The sequence below is a fragment of the Talpa occidentalis genome, unplaced genomic scaffold, assembly GCF_014898055.3.
Source record: "Talpa occidentalis isolate TD23 unplaced genomic scaffold, MPIMG_talOcc4v2.1 talOcc4.5, whole genome shotgun sequence".
Lineage (NCBI taxonomy): Eukaryota > Metazoa > Chordata > Mammalia > Eulipotyphla > Talpidae > Talpa > Talpa occidentalis.
In genome coordinates, this window is record NW_023604861.1 from 131,567,499 (window position 1) to 131,589,328 (window position 21,830).

Genomic DNA, 21,830 nt, shown 5'->3' on the forward strand with positions numbered 1-21,830 from the left:
AAAGAAAGGTTTTGGAATCGAGTAGATCTGAAACAAATTCTTGTTTGGCCACTTACTGGTGTATGACAAAGGCAGACTTCTCTCTGGCGCTTGACCCCTTCCATATAAAATGGGAGTAATCCCTACCTAATAGGATAATTGTGAGGATGAAACAAGCTAATGCACGCTTTCCTCTTTCCAGTCATTGTGGTCTCAACCCTAAGTTTCCCTGCTCAAAAGCCTCCAGTAGCTAAATAACCCCTCCCTTGGTAGCCACTGCTATTAATACCACATCTTTGTTCCTTTGTGTGTGTGTGTGTGTGTGTGTGTGTGTGTGTGTGTGTGTGTGTAGAAGAACTGGGGTGCAGGCCAGAGGTGCAGGGAGTGAGAGGATTCACCAGAGACAGCGTGAGAAGCAAAACAGGCGGATCTACTGAAATACGCTGCTGAGGGGCGCAGCTCTGAGACAGGAGAAGCCTGCTGCGCCATGTGGGTAGCTCCGTGGCTGGGGATGGAACTCAGGCTATAGTGGTGAGTGCATGAGATTTAACCCCTAGGCCACCAGGGAGACTCACCAGTTCTTTTCTTTTTTAGAGCATTTTCAAATACCTGCATTTATCTTGTTTATTTATTTGCTAATGAGTTTACTGTTTGTGTATATTTCTTTTTTTTTAAATAATAAATTCTATTTTTATATTCCCCATACAATTGCAACCCCCCCATTCTGACCCCAATCCCTCCCCTCCCGCCCCCCACCCCCCAAAAAGTGTTTCTGGTTCATAGTTTTTTGTTGATTCTGATTTTCACTTTCTTATAGTTATTCATTTTCCTGGTCCCTTATTTAAGTTTTCTAGATTCCTGCTATGAGTGAGACCATCCGGTATTTTTCTTTTTCTTTCTGGCTTATTTCGCTGAGCATGATCCCTTCCAGCGCCATCCATGTTGCTGCAAATTGCATGTGTTTATCTTTTTTGAATGCTGAGTAATATTCCATGCTGTATATGGACCACATCTTCTTGATCCAGTCATCTATTTTTGGGCATTTGGGTTGTTTCCAAAGCTTAGCTATTGTAAACAGTGCTGCTATAAACATAGGGGTGCAGGTGTTCTTTGGGATTGATGTTTCTGTGTCCTTTGGGTAAATACCTAGGAGTGGAATTGCTGGATCATATGGAAGCTCTATGTTTAGTAGGTCCAGAAATCTCCACACAGCTCTCCATAGTGGTTGGACCAGTTTGCACTCCCACCAACAGTGCAGAAGAGTTCCTTTTTCTCCACACCCTCGCCAACATTTGTTGTTGCTAGTTTTTTTAATATGTGCCATTCTCACTGGTGTAAGATGGTATCTCATGGTAGTTTTGATTTGCATTTGCCTGATTACAAGTGATGTTGAACATTTTTTCATATGCCTGTTGGCCATTTGCATTTCTTCTTCAGAGAAGTTTCTTTTTAGCTCTTCTGCCCATTTTTTGACTGGATTATTTTCTTTGTTGTTGTTGAGTCTCATCAGCTCTTTGCAGATTTTTGTGATCAGTCCTTTATCATTAGTGTTGGGTGCAAAAATGTTCTCCCAGTTGGTGGGGTTTCTCTTTGTTTTTGTTATTGTCTCTTTTGCTGTGCAGATGCTCTTTAATTTGATGTAGTCCCAGCTGTTTATCTTTGCCTTCACTATCACTGCTTTGGGTGATGTGTCAGTAAAGATGTCTTTGATGTGAAATCACGTAGTGTTTCGCCTATATTTCCTTCTATATATTTTATGGTTTCATGTCTTATGTCTAGTTCTTTAATCCATTTTGAGCTGATTTTTGTGTATGGTGTGAGGTAGTGGTCAAGCTTCATTCTTTTGCATGTAGCGACCCAGTTTTCCCAGCACCATTTATTGAACAAACTTTCTTTGCTCCAAAGCATAGTCTTTGCTCCTTTGTCAAAGATTAATTGACCATAAATCTGTGGGTTTATTTCTGGATTTTCTATTCGATTCCATTGGTCTGTATGTCTGTTCTTGTTCCAATACCATGCAGTTTTGATGATTATGGCTTTGTAGTATAGTTTGAAGTCTGGGAGTGTGATTCCTCCATTACCTTCTTTTTTTTTTTTCAGGAGAGCTTTGGCTATTCGGGGTTTTTTGTGATTCCATATGAATTTCATCAATAATTGTTCTATTTCTTTGAAGAATGACGTTGAAATTTTGATTGGAATAGCATTGAATCTGTATATTGCTTTTGGTAGGATGGCCATTTTAATAATGTTTATTCTTCCAATCCATGAGCAGGGGATGTCTTTCCATTTCTTTGTGTCTTCTATTTCTTTTAACAGTGTTTTATAGTTTTCTTTGTATAGGTCCTTTACCTCTTTTGTTAGATTTATTCCCAAATATTTGATTTTTTTTGTTTCAATAATAAAAGGGATGGTTTTTTTGATTTCTTCTTTTTCAGATTTATTGTTTGTGTATAGGAAGACTACTGACTTTTGCATGTTGATTTTGTATCCTGCCACTTTACTGAACTGATTGATTAGTTGAATTAGTTTTTCTGTGGAGTTTTTGGGGTTCTCTACGTATATTATCATATCGTCTGCAAATAGTGATAGTTTGACTTCTTCTTTTCCTATTTGGTGTATATTTCTAAAACTGCAGTTTCCAAGAAAGTAGGAACATGAATCTGTTCTTGATTGCTTCTCAAGAGCTCTGCAATATGGTTGACTAATTTGGGGGAAATTGTTCACATTGAAATGAAAGTTAATAGCGTCTTGTGTGTGTTTCTATGCACAAACTTCCTGTCATGTAAGTGTGGCCTGCTGCGTTGCTATGACGTCCTCAGTGCATCAAGTCAGCGCACAACAATGATATGAAGCCTGCATTTCTTCCTAGGCCTTTCTACAAGGGGCTGGAAATGCAGAGATAAATAAAAGTCTCTACTCTCCATAGGTTCAGTTTCCAGCCCTGAAACGTTGTATTGCCCTAATATGATTTTAAGCTTTAAATACAGCAAGATAGTTAGCTTTATTTAACTTTCTATAGATTGAACCTATTTGAAAAACACTTTACTACTTTGTATCATTTATCTTCATCAGTAACATCATCATTATCATCAAAACCGACACATGAACCTGAGTTTCCTGCAAAGCTCTGCGCTAGTCATTTTTTCAGGACAGAAATGACTAAGTATGGCCCTATTTTTTCAATACTCTAAATGTGGTAAATATTCTAAATTTTCAGATTCATGGAAGATAGAAAATCTCTGGCTATATGGCAGCCGAGAGCCAAAAGATAGTGCAGATGTTGGTTCATGACCAGTGTACATAATCCGACTTCCTCCACTGAGGATCTTCAGCTAATGAGCTGGTAAAGAGCAGTCAATATTTGCCTCTTATCATGAATCTATAGTAGATCCAACATGAGCATCAGGGGAATCCAGCTGAATAAGGCTGAAGGAAGATTAGAGCATCTTCAGACTTGTTTTGGAATTCTGCAACTCAAATCTTCCTTCAGTGAGAGCAGACTGTTCTTAACAGAGGGAATGTAGGTTTTTCCTACATTCAGGTGGACATTTGCCCACATTACAAAACTTGGACTTTGTCTTTTACTAATTAATTCTTTATTCTCCTTACAGAGTCCAGATCTGCAAAAGCCAAGGAAGCGAAACTCCCTTGGAGTCATCTCTGTGACAGTAACAAAGACTCCTGTCAAGACATGGCAAGTCATAGGATAACCCCTAGTAGTGGGGCTGGACCTGCTTACACCATACACTTTCAATTAAAGAACACAGGAGAATTACAGCACTAGATTCCAAGGACACATTCAAGGGTGGTGAGAATAGAGAAAGAGTAATGTCTTGAGAAATACTCTAATATCTAGCTTAAAATTTTAATCTTTCTCTGTTTCCTAATACTCCTTCCCCCAAACCATCCATGACTCTAAAGCCAGGATCCTCTCGAGCTTGATTACTCCTCGGTTCACCTTTACATTAGCTCACTTATCGTATTATAATCGTGATTCACCCGTCATTGTTTCAAGGAAACTCAGAGACTGTTGTATCTAACACTTTAACTACAGAAGAGAATCTGAGAGAAGAGTTGGTTCCTAGAAATGGTTTAGTCTTCTAGAAGACAGGCTTGGTCCTTCCAGGAATGTGAGAAACCTCTACTTTCTGAAAAGGTCAATGGAGCAGTACAACGAGGACCTGGAGGAAGAATCAGGAGGCTGAATAAATGTCCAATTACAGCAACTCAGATTTACTTTAGTGTCATGTAAATTTATGCAGTACTGAGTGAATATGCTATTGAACCAACAAGTCTACATGTACTGCTAGGTTGAAAGCAGAGTTTAAATGGAACAAAACAAATTCTTCTCTTCCATTATTATCATTATCATCAATAATCACACAAACTATCAGAACTATCAGAAAAACACTCAGAAGGGGAGCTAAAATATCAGTAGAGACAAATTGAAATATGTAACAATATAAACCGAGAGGGCCAAAGGGAAACTTTAGTGATGATGTCAGAGAAATAGAAAGATAGTAGAGTTGTCAGGGGGAATCAAAGATTCTTCTACTCACTTAAGAAAAAAAATGAGTGAGATCTGGTCAGCCAAAGGGAAATTAAATGAATATGCTGATGTTTACTTTCCCAGCTTTTCATAGGAAATTGAGGATGGTTTTGTGAAAGGCAAGTGGGGAAAAGGTGACTCTACAAACCATTATCCACTCAAAACCTTGATTTAAAACATTTGTCTTCAAACACATAAAGGAGTCAATATTGAGTGGTTAAAAGTTGTAAAGTGTTTTTTCACAATTTATTTGATGAAAATACCTTGAGGAATTGGAAACATATCAAAAAAGAAAAGAGATGTCCAGAATAAAGCTGTAAGGTCAGCATTTTAGGGGCTACAAGCCAGGGACTTCCCTACCAAAGAGCCCTTTTATTTCCCCCACTTCCCACCCATTTCAGTCTAAGATGGGAGAGGACTTGGATTTCAGGGAACACAGAAAGCAGATGTCCTCACATTTGACTTCAGAATCTCTTGGATGTATTTCAGCTATAGGTCACCTTTTCGTTGGTGGAAAAGTGAAAACAAGGAAGCTGTAGACAAAGTTTTCTTAACATGGACTGCCTTGAAGGACAAAGCGGATGAAGCCCCCACATGCGTGGCCTCTCTGGGTCTCTGAGAGCTCCATCCAGACTGGGAAAGAGAGAGCATGGTTGAGGGTGTGCTTTGTCCCCTTCCTGCTTTCCCCCAACTCTGTCATCTGGTAATACCAATTTCTCCCACATGGCCTATGGGCCAGAGTCCACCATTCACAGAAGGATTCAAAATCCACTCTGCTGGAGCCATGACCAGAATAGCACTAGAGACCCAGAGAGCACCTTTGGGTGGAGCATATGGCCTTGTCCTCAGTCCCTGTTGGGTATAAGTCAGAAGAACTCTGCTCTGTGAGGCACCAAAGATAGGAAAATAACTGGAGAATTGTCTGGGGAAAAGGTGGGACCATAAAATCACTGCAGCTTGAGAAGCTTTAAGATCAGTAGTTCATTCCATTGCCTCTGGTTCACCTCCACCCTGGAGCCCCTCAGGCCATTACCATGTGGGGGGGGGCTGTATGGGGAGGGGTGGCTCCAGGGCCCTGGGTTTCACTGGTCTGTCTTATATGCATTCAGTGCAAAGCCTGCAGGGGCCAGCCCTCCAAGGACCCTTGAGCATGGCTAAATGGAAAGGAATAGCTGAGGAGGAGGGAGGGAGAGTAGGGAGAGGTGATGAGGCAGCACTACAGTGGGGAGAGGTAGCAAACAGGCTCCGGTATACCTGGCCCTGTGGCAGCTTCATTCCTGTACCTGACCATAATGACAACACCTTACTTACCCTCTTCTCATGAGATACAGTCTCTCAGACCTTTCAATCCGCTGCCATACATTGTATACCTCACATTTAACCTGCTGTAAAGGCAAACCCATTTTATGATGCTGCACTGAGGTGACACACGGCCAGGAGTCCTGGGCGTCACATGGCTAATAAGTGGAAAGAGGGGTCTTGCATCTCAGCTGTCACAAGGAAAGGAGAGGACTCGCCATCCCTCTAAGATCCCCCAAAGACATTCTCACACTCAGGGAGCAGCCGGGGAGAAAGAGACACATGGTGAGAGGTCTATGGCAAGAAATTTGGAGGAAAAGGCCAAAATGACCAGGGTTGAAGGGGAACGGGGTGTGAGGGAAAGAAAACACTCCATCTGTAGCGGCTGTCTCTGTGCCATCATGTTTCACTAAACTGATGGCTTCCTGGAGTGGTAGGCAGAAGAGGAGGTCAACACCACCCACGCAGGCTGACTAAGGCCCCTGGGAAACGCAGCGTGGAAGGGCAGCCACAAGCAAACCCTGACCCCGGCCTTCCCGAGGGGAGGAAGAAGGGTGCCTGTGAGACCATCTCGCATGGTCGGAGAGGGCTGGAGCAGCATGGACTAGCCCCGGGCAGATGCAGAGGGGAAGGGTGGCAGGTGCCTTCTCATCAATCACTAGTCCCCAGCCCCTGATTGGCCTCCCTTGATCTGCACATTCCAGAATGAGTCAATATCATCATCCATCGCTGGTGTGTGTCCTCTGGGCTGGTGAGGAAGGATCTGGCTTGAACATAGAAGATCCCTCAAAGCATGAGTTTGGCCCCAAATGCACCCAAAGTGCTATATTCTCTGCAACTATTTGAGTTCATGGGATTCCATCTGCTAGGACACCTCTCGTGCTAACGTGCCCCTGATACTGTTCTCAAAAAACCACCATTAATTCAGTTATTCACTCACTTATTCAGCAGAAGGTATTGGGTAGCAGACCCCTATCTAGTCTTGCAGGTACTAGCTTCTGGGAGAGCATAGTCTGGTGGGGAGTCATATGAGGCAACACTTGGTTCAATTTAGGGACAGGTAAGGAACAGGCTGGCGCTGCACACTGAACCCACGTTCCATGTGGGTGGGCAGGGACACAGTTTGGTCTGATAGTGCCACAGTCCTTTAGGAATCAGACTCGATCCCTCCATATTACTCAGGGTGTTGCCTTTACCTTTGCACCCCAAGATAGTTGATGAAGCTCCAGCCTTCACCTCTGCATCACAGAGTGTCTATCATAATAAAAACATGGACGGCAAGTGCAGTGGGCCATATGCTACTTGATAGTCTTAGGAATTAATAAGTGTCCTCTTTCACACCTGTCCTTATGCTCTTTCATTCATTCATATTTCCAAATTCAGTGTTCAATGTGGAACGTGAATGCAGAATTTTGCATGTCCAGAACATTGGAATCAAACCATCAACCCTCATTGTCTTCGTCATTGCACGTCATTGCAACTCTCTCCCACCCCTCAGCATAGACATGAGCACATGCACAGACGTGTATTGAATTATTTACAGGGGCCATGAGGGCTTGGAGTTCAAAGGCACCATAAGAGGTTCTGAGCCCAGCCATCTTTTACATTTGCTGAAAATCCACACGATGGCTATTAGGGGCCAACTATTAGGACACTGAAGTTCCTGTTGGGGAGGCTAAGGGACAGGATAGGACCCCAGGTCTCCTGCTTGTACACTGGTACTTCCAACACCTGGTGAGTTGACAACAGGTAAGGTTATGGTCTTGAGTTTTGATGAACAGCTTCAACTTGAAGCTTTACCCACAGTGGTGTGCCCTTTTCCCTCTTCTTCCATGGTGTCTTTCAACTTGGCAAGAGTAAGGGTGCAAATGCTGAAAGAGGATCCAGGCATCGGGAGGACTCTGTGCCAGATCCTTGCAAAGTTGGATGATAGGAGATAAGTCACCTCAAAGTTGGAGCTGCTTCTTATAAAAGCAGAGATGGTAATAATCCTCGCCTCCAGGCTTTTCTGTACATTAAATGCAAATAAGTTTGGCAGAGTCATTCAATAAAAAATGATAGTTTCCTTTCAATTCAATAAAAAATGATAGTTTCCTTTCATTTCCTTTAAAAGGGGGTTTCTCTTCCAAAACCTTTGCATTCTAGGGAATGGAAGCTCTGATAAAAAGGGAAGTAATTCAACCACAAAAACTTAGTGCCTGCCTGGATTTGAGGAAGCTTCCATCACTAACAGCTCAAATTTCCTTCTCTCTTGGCTGTCAGAATTGGAGGCAAGAGCCTGATACTTATCTTCTTCCATCTGTTTCTCTGTGCAGACTTATTATAATGAAATGTTTCTATTCCAAAACAGTGGCCCCTTCTCTACAAGTGTGCAAAACATTCCTCTTAATTTCCTAGTGATTTTCTCTCAAACTTCCTACTGCAAAATCAAGAAGTGCTAAAGAGATGGCTTCTTCCAGTCTTCTCTGCCATGAGGCAGCCCCTGGGGTGAGCTCAATCTCGAGGCCAACTTTGGCATAAGAAGGTTATATCCAGACACCTACTTCACTCCAGTATCTTTCTCCCCTGCAAATACTCCTCAACCCCCCACCCCGAGCACCCCTGTAGCTTGAGTCATATTATCTTCTTCATGGTTCCCAAACCCAGTCTCTTTTCCCACCATGATGGTTTGGGTCTATGTCCTTTGCTCCTTCTCCCAATTTAACTGCTCCCCATATCCCTGATCTCTGTAGCGCCCACTCCTCCTTCACTACCTCACCCCAGAGCTTAGGCTACACTGTCCTCTGAGATTAGGAGTGGCAGCAAGTTAGTGACAAGCTAGTCTGGATGAACTGAGCTCCCAGCAGAGTCCCCCCGGTAGGGGTGGGGTGGGGGTGAGGAGGGAAGCACAGGCTTTCCCACAGGCAGACAGATGAAGAAGCTTTCCTGATATCCGCCGAAAGAAATCAAATGCATGGGCCTTCTTCTGACCCCTCTACTTTCCCAGCAACCTTCGTACTTATTAGTCTCAATCTGTCCTGAGAAACTGAGTGCTTTGCATGAATGTTGTTGGTTTTCCAAAATTCATACATTGAAATCCTAACCCCCATTTTCATAGTACTAGGAGGTGGAATCACTGGGAAGGAATTGGGTTAATATGAGGATGTGAGTCTTAGATCATCTTCTCATAGGCTGAGTGGCTTAAATAACAAACATCACTTTCTCATGTTCTAGAGGCTGGAAGTTCAAGATCAGGTGCTGCAGATTAAGTGCCTGTGAGGGCCAAGCACAGGTTCTAATGTCTCTTCTTGTAAGGGCACTGATCCCATTGGATATCCCATATGGAGGCATCCACCCTCATAGCCTAATTATCTCTCAGAGTCCCCACACACTGGCAGCCTCATCCCCTAGAGTGGCTTCCTGGATTTTCTCAGTTTCCCTTCCAAATCCAAAGACCCTCCCCACCTCCAGTGTCAAAGACCAATTTGGGCCAACTGTCCCATTTGAGTGAATGGACTTGTCCTGGGACCACGAGGCCAGGCCCAAGTTCTAGATTTCTAGGAGTGTCTGGGGAGAAGATAGCTCTGCTAGCCAGCACATTTCCCTCATGATATGGCATTCCACTGTGGTACCAGGTGCTGCTAAAATGTTGATTTGGGTGACTCAAATCATTTCTGCAGAGAATTATTTACCCAGTGCTTTCCATCCCGTACCCTCAAATAGCCTTGATCAAGGTATCTGTAGTCCAGGCACAAAATGTCTGCTTGGTAAACACCTGTCACTTTACTGAGCTAATCAATGAGTGACTAGAGAAACAGTCCATCACAATTCAAAATATATTAAATTAGGAACGTCTAGCGCTGTGTCCTGATTATGGAGTTGGCATTATTTAACAGTCATTTTTTCTAAGATCAACTGTGTGTAATTCATTCCAGTGAATTGCATCTAGAATTATGTCCACAAAGATAACACAGACTGGGGGTGGGTCCACTCAGGAAGCCCACGCCTCCCCCACTCCCACTGAGCTCAGTTCCCTGTGCTGTGGACCCCTGATGTGCTCACATCCTAGACACAGTAAATGAGCCTGTATTCCTCAGCCATGGGAAACCTAGCATTTTTTAGCAGCTTCCCCTCCCGCCCTCCACACACACCACAATTATGGGGTCACCAGGGTAAGGAAGTCCCAAAGGACAAGAAGAAAAAAACCACCCACACAACACCCCTGATTTATCTCAATCTTGCTCAGGGCTGCAGTGACATCGCCTTTATTCCTAGGCTGATGCTGAAAATGAGACCTTCAAGACAAATGGCTTCTGGGCAGTAGGAATTCCTGCCCCAGGAGAGAGCAAGAAAATGAACTTTTGGTCGTGAGGGCTGAAGCCACCAAGGCTGTAGTATCTGATTGGCTCATGTGTGACGCTGTAAGTGAGGACTGACAAGAGCCTTCTGTGGAGCCATTATGTGATTCCATGGAAGATACCTCCCATATTCATTACTACGTGATTTCCAGAGGAATTGGGCCTGTTGTCAAAAATAACATGCTTCATATGAAATAGATTTATTGGGACTTGAGTATGTTATTTATGACCTTGGGTTTATGGCTTTAATAACCTATTCTCCACGAGGGTGTCTGAAGAAGGAAGGCCCTGTGGCTGTGGCTAAGGGCCAGCAGATTACATACCCCCAGAGAAGGCAGGCCACATTCCTCTCCCTTACAGACTTCCCGAGCAATTGTGTGCAATCCTGTATTAGGCACCAAGTGTATACATGTAAAACACTAATGTGTATGCCTTGAATGATAACAGTATATGCACAATAATGAATAAGTAGCTAGTTACTAGCGTCTAGCATAAGCAGAGAAAGAGACATCTGATGTAACCAGCTAGTAAGACTGTAAGGTTAAGTAGCCACTGCTACAGAACTGAATCCAATATGGCTACTATATGGTTGTACCAAGAGTGAGGAACTAGAAAACTTCAAATATGTTACCATTGGCCTGTCCCTCAAATGAAGGGAGTGTCCCCTGAGGACAGTAATATTGGAGGTGGTAAAAAAAAGAAATAATGACTCATGACATTCCACGCAAATGTATTTTGTTGAAGTGGCAGCAGTTGGCAAAGGATTATAAGAAAGAAATGATCTCAGGAAAGAGTTGACTAGTTGAGATGCAGGAACAATGGGAAGAACGAATCTGAGAAAGTCATTCAGCTCACAAAGAGGGTATGTCACTCAGCCCCACCGGAAGTGGCCAGGAAGCATAAAAATGGAAAAAGAAGACCCTCCCAGAGGGCAAAGCCAGGGATCAAAGAGAAAAAAGGAATGAGGGAGCACCACCTGCCAAGAACAGAATTAGGGCCACATTAAGGGAGGGTCTCCTTCAGCGAGGGGGCCCTGCTGGAGCTCAGACTGTCAGTTCAAGGGCTGATGAACACTTGTTCTCATTCTTCCTCTTCCTGCATAGCAGCGTGTACCACAGCAATCCTACCCCATCTCGCTACTGCATGTTGTCTTTTTATTTATTTTTTTTTTTAGGAAGTCTTTCCTGATTTTTATTTTATTTTTTTTTTATTTTTTTTTTATTTTTATATTCCCCCATACAATTGCAAATGCCCCATTCTGACCCCAATCCTTCCCCTCCCGCCCCCCACCCCCCAAAAAGTGTCTCTGGTTCATAGTTTTTTGTTGATTTTGATTTTCACTTTCTTATAATCATTTTCCTGGTCCCTTATTTAAGTTTTCTAGATTCCTGCTATGAGTGAGACTATCCGGTATTTTTCTTTTTCTTTTTGGCTTATTTCGCTGAGCATGATCCCTTCCAGCGCCATCCATGTTGCTGCAAATTGCATGTGTTTATCTTTTTTGATTGCTGAGTAATATTCCATGCTGTATATGGACCACATCTTCTTGATCCAGTCATCTATTTTTGGGCATTTGGGTTGATTCCAAAGCTTAGCTATTGTAAACAGTGCTGCTATAAACATAGGGGTGCAGGTGCTCTTTGGAATTGATGTTTCTGTGTCCTTTGGGTAAATACCTAGGAGTGGAATTGCTGGATCATATGGAAGCTCTATGTTTAGTAGGTTCAGAAATCTCCACACAGCTCTCCACAGTGGTTGGACCAGTTTGCACTCCCACCAACAGTGCAGGAGAGTTCCTTTTTCTCCACACCCTCGCCAACATTTGTTGTTGCTAGTTTTTTTAATATGTGCCATTCTCACTGGTGTGAGATGGTATCTCATGGTAGTTTTGATTTGCATTTCCCTGATTGCAAGTGATGTTGAACATTTTTTCATATGCCTGTTTGCCATTTGCATTTCCTCTTCAGAGAAGTTTCTTTTTAGCTCTTCTGCCCATTTTTTGACTGGATTATTTTCTTTGTTGTTGTTGAGTCTCATCAGCTCTTTGCAAATTTTTGTGATCAGTCCTTTATCATTAGTGTTGGGTGCAAAAATGTTCTCCCAGTTGGTGGGGTTTCTCTTTGTTTTTGTTATTGTCTCTTTTGCTGTGCAGAAGCTCTTTAATTTGATGTAGTCCCAGCTGTTTATCTTTGCCTTCACTATCACTGCTTTGGGTGATGTGTCTGTAAAGAGTCTTTGATGTGCAAATCCCGTAGTGTTTCACCTATATTTCCTTCTATGTATTTTATGGTTTCAGGTCTTATGTCTAGTTCTTTACATTGAAAGGAAAACCAATCAGGCTGACATCAGACTTCTCTGAAGAAACACTACGGGCAAGGAGAGAGTGGAGGGACATAGTCAACAGACTCCAAGAAAACAGATGCCAATCAAGAATACTCTATCCCGCAAAGCTCTCTTTCCTCCATGAAGAAAGAATATGGACCTTCCCAGACAAAGAGAAACTCCAGAATTTCATTAAGACTAAACCCCCACTCCAAAAAATACTACAAGGAATCCTAAAGCCAGAACCTCAGAGGGACGAATAACAACGAAAGAAGACCAAAAAAAAAAAAAAAGTTATTAAAAGAATAAATAAATAAAATCAAAGGAAAGACAAAAACAATGGCAAATACCGATGCTAACATATCAATATTAACTCTAAATGTAAATGGACTAAACTCTTCAATAAAAAGACACAGAGTTGCAGCCTGGATTAAGAAACAAAACCCAACCTTTTGCTGTCTCCAGGAAACACATTTAGCTACAGAAGATAAAAATAGGCTCAAAGTCAAAGGATGGAAAACAATCCTACAAGCAAATGGGCCAAAAAAGAAAGCAGGAACAGCTATACTTATATCAGATAAAACAGACTTCAAACTCAAAAAAATAAAAAGAGACCCCAATGGTCACTACATTATGCATGTTGTCTTTTTAGTACGGAGTGTTTGGATCAAGAAAAGAAATGTCTCACTCCCACGTAGAGACCATCATTCCTGTTCTTGTGGCCCTGGATACTGACATACCTGTGATGATTGAGGGAGACTTTGGGTTTCCCACTGTGGGCAGGAGGATCATGCTTTCCATGTAGGAACAAGAGGGAAGCAATTGCACGGTGGCCAGGGGCAGATGTTGGCATTGCCCGTCTTCACCAACATTTGATCTTTTCTTCCTCCCAAGTGCATGGGAAATTGCATTTACTCTCTTTTCAACTGAAGAGAATTGTGTGGCTGGTTCTGATCAAAGAAATATGAGCAGAAGTAGCAATTGTCATTTCTTGGCTGAAATGACGACAATCCCATGTGAAATTACCTAAGCTCTATTTTTGCTGCCACCAAGACCAGAGAAGAGAAGCTCTGTCCCCAGGGCCCCTTGGGTTGGTTAGAGGGACCCTCTGATTTGTGCAGAACAGGCCACTGAGCAGAGAAATATGCCTTAGTTCTATTAAGCCCAGAGATTTCTGGGATTCATTTGTTACTACTGTATAATTTAAGGCTACTTTGACGAGCACAGGGGTGGTGCCACAGAATCTTACAAAGCACACCCGCCCACCTCAGGCTAAATCTCACATTCCACATGGATGAAACACCCTTTTCTATTTCTGGTCCCTCTGCCTTCCTTCAGGTTTTCCAGGGTACCAGGCGCTACAGAGACTGTTCCTGACTATGATGGACTGACTTTGCTTTCCCAGCTCTCTTCGATTTAACAAATCCAATCTGCTGTGCTAATTTTAAATCAGGAGATGCTTCAATATGAGTCATTAGTTTGTAATTGAGAAATATCAAACAGGACTTGCCAAAACCAAGCAAACCAGTGGACTGAAACACAACTCTTTGGCAAGGACAACGCAAATACCTCTCTAATCAGACTGAACAACAAAGAGTCCCGAATCTCAACTCCCTAACAATACAGGGGACATGATGACCGACAGTGGCCCTCAGAGGACATTGAAGGGGGGCTTTAGTCTTTGGGGCATTTGTAATGAAGGAGTGGTTTTGGAAAACCCTTGGATAATCCCATCGCCATCAGTTAAGCAATCACTTAGTCCACAGCTCTTTATTGCTGATTGTGTGTCAGTACTAGCACCGCCAGCTGACTGAAGAACGTGATGTGTGTCACAGTTGCAAAGCGTTTTCTTGACCAAATCAGAGGCCATTTTCAACCACAGGACAGGATTGTCTGCAACAATGCCTTTGCTTATTTATTCCAAAAATTGCTACATTTCTCCAGAGAAAAGAAATGAGACTTTCTTTCCAAGCTCAAAGCTCACACGGCCTGAAAGTCTTGAAAGTGACTTCAAGAACCTACTGGAAAAAAAAGACAAAAGGCTCCATTCGTGGTAAATGTATTAGCAAAAGTCCAGACTTGCTTGAGTCAGTAATCATTTAACTAGCAAAAATCCATGCGAAAATGTGTGCTCTCAAGTCCATGGCCTAAGAGTAAACTGAAAAGTTGGGGTTCACTTCATCAATGTTGGTGAGCCAATAGACCCCAGAAAAGCTGTGAGGCTTTTCCCCACCATTGTGATCCACGTAGTGGTCCATCCCTTCTGGGACCTCGTGTGAGGAAAACAGATAACTAAGAGTAGCCGCGTGCCTGTGGGATGAAGCCATGGCTGCTTTGCCTTCTGCAGAATGAAGACTCTCTTACAGATCAGGCCTTCCAAGACCCTTGAGGATCCTGTTTCTACTTCAGGTAACAAAGGACACTGCTTCCTACTGTGACAAATAAACGGAGAGAAAAGTTACAAACAGACATGCAACCTCCAGGGACCATCAATAAGTGGGGTGTCTGTGAGTGAGAGGCCCCCAATACAATTCCTGTTTCCATAGCTACAGTCTGTTGATTTACATTCTCCTGCTCTTACTCTGGTCTCCACTGATCTGTTTGGAGTTCCTCTGTACGGAGGGTGTTCCCCACTCTCCTGTGCACTGACACCTCACTTGTCACTCTTGGCCCAACTCCAGCCACATCTCCAAGTAGTGTCCTCACCCCCCTCATCACAGGCCCCTGACTATTTTCCTGCTTTTCCTCCACATGGCACCAGTTTTGAGGGCTTCTGTCTAATTCACTAGAATGTGAACTCCTTTGGAGTTTTTATCATTTTTGTCTCTCAAATGCCCTTCAAATCAGTATTCAATTGATGACTATTGGTTGGAATTATTGTGAAAAAAGGAAGCAGACTTTTTTCTTTGAGAAAAGGAAGGAAGGCAAAATGGTTTGGGGTTAGCCAAGATTCTTGGGTGATTAAATTACCAGGTCATGAAGAGTAGGACAAAAGTGATTATTTGGGGGATGGGGGGTGACAGTTTCAGAGGTGAAACAGGAAGACACCCCCATTCTATACCTGCTGTGTCCGGCTGCATTGTGAGCATCCAGGAAGAGGGTGGGCTTGGCATGAGTGCTCACAGCGCTCATAGATGTCTCCTCCTTGAGGGAGGCCTGAGGCGTGTGCTTCATAGCTACTGCACTCATGCCCAAAGGGTTCAGCTGCTGCCCGAGGTGAATTCCTGGTTTACTCAGCAATGGTGCTGAGGCCTGAGCTCAGCATTTTTCACCACAAGCTGCTTGAACTCCCCCGTGTCCCCTACTTCTTCATAGCAGAGGCCCCTGTGCTATAGGATCTGCTTCTTGGTGGGCCCTACAGTTGATGTGCATTAAGAAGGGTGACCCTCTTCCTAGGAAGCTTATTCCCAAGGACAAGCTTGTTCAAGAAGCAGAAGGGAAGCTGCTTCAGCCAAAGCAGTAGGAACCTTGGTAAGTCTCCCTCAGCTGGAGGGTGACATGCGAGTGTGTTTAAAATACACCATTCTTTAGCCTAATGTTACTGTAAATCTTAAAATCTTGTCCAGCTAGAAAGGACTATCCAGAACCATAAAACAGTGACACAAACAACTCAATACTGTTCTGTTTAAAAGTCCCACAGGCATATTCTTCCTAAACACAAAATCTCCCATCCAACTTGTCTCCACCATAGGATTAGATTTATAAACTTTCTATTACCAACTGGTTAGACAGCAAGAAATACATCAAGAATGACACAACCACCTGCAGAGCTAAGCGTTCTGGAATTTGCTTTTCCACTGAAACAGGAGCGGCACTCACAGCGCCAGTGTGGTTGCGTGCACAGCACCGATACAGCTTCGCACGCAGCGCTGATACGCCTCAGCCACAGCCCTGCCTCTGCCCTCCAGAGCATCCAGCAATCACATGAGGCATGTCCATGTGCTGACAAGGAGAAATACCTTTCCTTTTCCATTCGTTGGCATCTGAAGCATAAAAGAAATGCCTTTGTGGTGTCTAATCAACCCTGCTCGTCTCTAAACATACCATGAGTTTGTCATGTACATAAATCATAGACTAGTGAAGTGGCCAATAACTGAACTCACTGAATTCACTGTTTTCCAAACATGACCTTGGGGTGTTTTGAGAGAATTTGTTGCCTTATGACCAGGGTTGAGGATGGAGAGGTAATCGTGATAAAGACAATAAAAGAAAGGTGACACCAGTACAAATGCAAACATATAGCAGTGGGTGGACATTTGCTTTTGGGTGGATACATCCATTTATCTAGAAAGCAAATCTTTCCATACAGCTAGAATATAGTTATCATAAGAGTCAATCAGAGAAATAGATGCATTTACGGACGCACAGACCCATCTACTTAATACTATTTTTTACCCAATCCAAATGGTCTTGCATTATCTTGTTTCCAAATTTGCAGTTAATTACAAAGTGAAATTAGAGGAGAACTTGAAACGTAAGGAAACTTAGACTAACTCAACATGATAATTCACTCACTGGCCATGAAAGAGCTTAATAAACCACAAGATAAAGAGTTTACTGTAGAACATTAGATTCCAAGCAATCCAATACTCCTTGGCACTCCTTATAGTGATAAAATTACTACTATGAGTACTACTATTTCTAGTAATAATTATACTAGCTACCTTTTCAAAGGGCATACTATGTGCCAAATACTATTCTCTGAACACTTTTCATGTGCTAGTTTAATCTTGATATTTTTAAGAAGTAAATACGATCCTTATTTTGCCAATCAAGCAAGCTAGAGAGTTTAATAAACTTCCCCACATTTACAGGATGACTGAAAGACTGCACTCAACTAACACTCCTTTGGTTACAAACAACTTTTGCCATTTATTAGAAGATATTTATCTAACCCTGATAGTTGAAATTCATCCCTAACCCAGCAGGCTTCATTTCACTTCAACATTCACCGATATTTCTGGATCATTCATTAAGTCAGGTCAATTCCCAGAGATTCACAGATGTCTGAGACTCATGTCTGTTCTTCTGGAAGCTCATGATCTTGGAGGTGTTTTCCAGGAGCATCTGCTTTGCAAGTTACTCTTGTGTTTGTGTGTCTGTACTGTGTATGTGCACGTGTGTGTTTCTACATAGGTTAATCCCACTTTATATTTATATAGTGCCCTCTACTTTATCAATATATGGTATTCATATAAAATTATAAGCAAACAAAACTGCTTTCAAGGAAGAAATGGGCTAAGAAAAAGCTTTTAAAAAGGGCCAATCCCACCACGGAACAAATAAGAAAAGGCAAAGACTGATGCTTGCCCAAAGTCTGGCAAGACTAAATCAGCGTGGTCTGGCTCAGAGTGTGGGTTGTAATGGTGTGGCCCTCCGGTGGGGTGTCTGCCACAGTGTATAGGGCAGGGATATGTAAAGGACACCCCTTGATTTGGAGGAAAGGGCAGAGTGTTTCATTTTACCTTTTCGGGCCATATGTTTGACCACATGAAGGCACATCCACACTCGCAGCCTGAGCCTTTGTAAGAACATAATAGTATCATAAAGGACTAGAGCAGGGTGGGGTGAAGGGGAGGGGAAGGTGGAATACACTTTACCAATTCATGGGTAGGATCCATGGATACTTGAACATGGCTGAAAAAATTTTCACCTTTATTTTCACTCAATAGCTTAAATGAAATTTATCCCTTCCTTGGGTGACAGGCCAGAAGAGTATTAGCAGTCTTTGCAATTCTCATCAAGAGAAATCTGGGCCTACCTGGTGGCACAAGGGATTATGCACAGCACTGTGAAGCTATCCACAGCCTCTGCAGCACGAGTTCAAGCCCCAGTCAGCGAGGGAGCTGACCCACATGGTGCAGACCTCTCCTGTCTTGCCAACTGCTCCCCTCAGCAGAGTATTTCATAGATCCGCCTGTTCTGTTCCCCACTCTGTCTCTGGTGAGTCATCTCACCCCCTCCCCACACCTCTGGCCTGTACCCCAGTTCTTGTATGCATAAAATAATAAATCTTTAAAAAAGAGAGAGAAATCATATACTGCACTATTGCATTACCATTGTTGCAGGTATTTCAAAATTCTTTATACTATGGTAGTTATTAGACCTATCAATGATCACATGTGATTGCAGTCTTCTTGGGCAATGTTGCCAGGTAACTTTCGAGTATCATCTAGTCACCAACTACTGGTTACCCAAACATCTGCAGTGCATTCTCTCTCTACAGTTGTTTGTCGATCAATATGTGGAAAGGAATGAGTCATTTGCATTATGTGTTACTGAAAAATTTCTGATATAAACTGTATCAAACATGTTAAACTAGCCAAATATGAGCTCATTGATAACAAAACTAAAGATCTTACTATGTTGCAGTCTAACTCTAAATGTCCCTGGAGAGTTCTGATGTTAGTTGATAGTAGACTATCCTGGCCTTGTAGAATCATCTATGGAAGCTTTCATGCCAAATGCCTCGAATGTCTTTGTGAATTGGAATTTATACACTTGTAACCATCAAAACAAAAAATCAACATTGACTACATGCCCAACTTGACATGTGTGTTGCTTTGACAAAGACCATTCACAGTTCAATATTTTTTTTTTTGTGGGCCCCTCGCTGGCAGCCGGGGAATGAACCGGCACTGCAGAGGCTGCGGGCAGCCTTGCAGCCCAGAGCTCAACCACTGCGCCACCAGGGGAGACCCTCAATATTCTTTTTTTAAAAAAGATTGATTTATTTATGCATAAAAGAACTAGGGTACAGGCCAGAGGTGTGGGGGGTTGTGTGTGAGAGGATTCACCAGAGACAGAGTGAGGGACAGAACAGGCAGATCAACTGAAATGCACTGCTGAGAGGAGCAGCAGACGAGTCAAAAGAGGTCTGCTGTGCCATGTGGGTAACTCCCTGGCCGGGGATTGAACTTGTGCCACAGTGGCTGCAGATAGCTTCATAGGTTGCATCTTAACCCCTTGTGCCATCAGGGAAGCCCCCCAGTTCAATATTTTTATTCAAGGCAAGCAACCTTGCCAGACTTCATATTGATATGCTTATAGAAAATAAAATCTACTTCCCATTCACTTATGATTTAAGTAAGTTGTGCTCTATAAAATGTTAATAATAATCTCATACATTTCATTTTTTATAATTATGGTGACTATTTCAAACAAATTAGTTTCTTTTGAAATTCTGGGAATAAAATGTACTGAATTCCTAACCATGGCAGCCCTGGGATGGTTGGATTATTGGTGAAGTTATACTTTTGTCCCTCTGCTCTTTACAAAAATTAAGAAATTCTGGACACAAAAATAAATTAATTATTTTTTTTTCTTCTTCACAAAAGTACCCATAGGATTCACCAGATTGTGAAAGGTATCTATGGCATAAAGTGTCCTGGACCAAACAGTTTCACAGTGACCAGTCAAGTGCTCTTGAAATGTGCCAGAGAATGGCTGACTTACTGCTATCTTTCACCTAACTGTATTAGTTAGTAAAATGTCAGCTGCTGTAACAAATAGGTCCTTGCTTTCAATGACTTGGAATAATGTAAGTTAGTTTCCATATTAAACTGTCCTGGGAGGAATGACCAGGTCAGCAGGGAATCCCTTCTCCATGCAGTATGTTAATGATTCAGATGACAGAACCTCTACATTTTCAGCAAATGACTTCCAAGGTTGCCATTGATTCAGCCAACTGGAAGAGGCAAAGAGGATGGAGAGGTACAAATGGAAGGTTTTTAATGGACATCTTACTTGTACTCAAAGGCTAGAACTCGGCATAGCTCACATGGTTACATACAACTGCCACAAAGCTAAATGTCTTAGAAACAGAGGAGGTAGGTCTGGTGAACATCTAATCACTCATGGCCCCTTGGTCCTACTAGGAGAACTATGTTATAGTATATATAATGACTATACATAGTATATATAATGTCTACAAATATAATGCCACCTTGCATTTGTTTATATCACAAACTGCATACCAAATAGTTCTACACAGACCATTTAGAATCAGCTGGAGAGCTTGTTAAAAATACAAATCCTGGATCTACCGAATAAGAAGTTTCCAGGTTGTTTCTTATGCACTCTAATGTGGAGTGGTGAGGAAGTTTAGATAACATCTCTATTTTGGAAGACTACCACTAAGGGGAAGAAGGAGGAAGAGCCTAAACAAGAAGCTGACATACAGGGGGAGTGAGGAATAGGAGGTTACAGGAGTTACGGAAGACGCTCCAGGAAGGAGGTAGTGGCCAAAGGCATTGAATACCTCAGGAAGAGCAAGTAAGAGAACAAGGACAATCTACAGAGCTCTGTGACTTCAGTTAGCTCATCATTCCAGGTCGGGAGATGTATTTGATTCTTCTCCACAGGCCTGATATGATCTAGCTTTTAGGACAATAACTCTGGATTTAGTAAAGATATTTTGGAATCTGAAATATGGAGTTTGGTGATCATTGATGGAGAGATACCAGGAAGGAGAATATACTGGCTGTGGGAGAACATGATGGGTGTGGTTTTGGAACACGGTGCTTAGGTATCTCTGAGATTTTCAGGTACAGACTTTTAGGAAGGGAGGAAAGCTCCATAAGCACACTGAGTCTGTTAGTTTTTATCATCCCACCTGTGGGGGATGTGCTACAGGAATGAATGAGATTGTCCAGAGGGAATGTGTTTGAAGAAAAAAAAAAAGAGGGAACTGTCTGTGTGAGTCAAACAAGGCATGGTTTTCATATAGTCGGAATGAAGGGCTAGGCTGGTGCATCGATGACATGCCACAGAATTGGACAATTATGGAAGTGGACTGAATACTTTGAATCTTCATTTTGCATGTCGTGGGTATTGCACAACTCCTGTTGCTTTTTTTGCCCTCTTTATGCCAGGAATCCTCCAGTGGGGTTATGGGCAAATTTGGCCTGAGCATTCATCTCCTCCCACTAATGGGTCATTCTTTCCCTCTTGATTTCCTCTCTTATAAAAACTTTAGTTACACTGCAGGTGGTCCCCCAGGGTGCTGCTGTCACTTCTTGGGCTCTCTTATTTCCAGATGAGACACTGTAGACAACAGGCCCACTTCTGTCCCCTGCAGACGCCTTCCTTTGCACCATCCCTGAGACGAGCACTCACGAAGGAGGAGGAGTCTTGCACAATCGAGATCAAATGTTTGACTTGTTTTTAAACTAACTCTCTTTCTGCCTCCTTGAGGATATGGATTTTAATATTTCTAAAGAAAGTAGAGGCATGAGTTGGCTCCCTGGGTTGTACTATAAATAGCCTCCAAATCAGGAGTAAAAAAGGCAGCTCTGTTGGAGGGCAAGAAGACCAGGCCCAGGGAAATGACCTCCTGGGCTTGC

The 21,830-nt window shown here is 42.7% G+C and overlaps 1 long non-coding RNA gene across 3 annotated transcripts in view; it reads right to left on the minus strand.

Moving 5' to 3' along the window:
* LOC119259531 (uncharacterized) overlaps nt 1-21,830 on the minus strand; it is a 98,259-nt gene that overhangs the window by 20,499 nt on the left and 55,930 nt on the right. The window contains exon 4 of one of the 3 annotated variants that reach the window (XR_008554161.1): nt 12,835-14,918. The exons of the other annotated variants lie outside the window; for them this stretch is intronic. This is a non-coding gene — a long non-coding RNA (uncharacterized LOC119259531). Of the gene's footprint in view, nt 1-12,834; nt 14,919-21,830 lie in introns of those variants that run through there. 3 annotated transcript variants of the gene reach the window in all.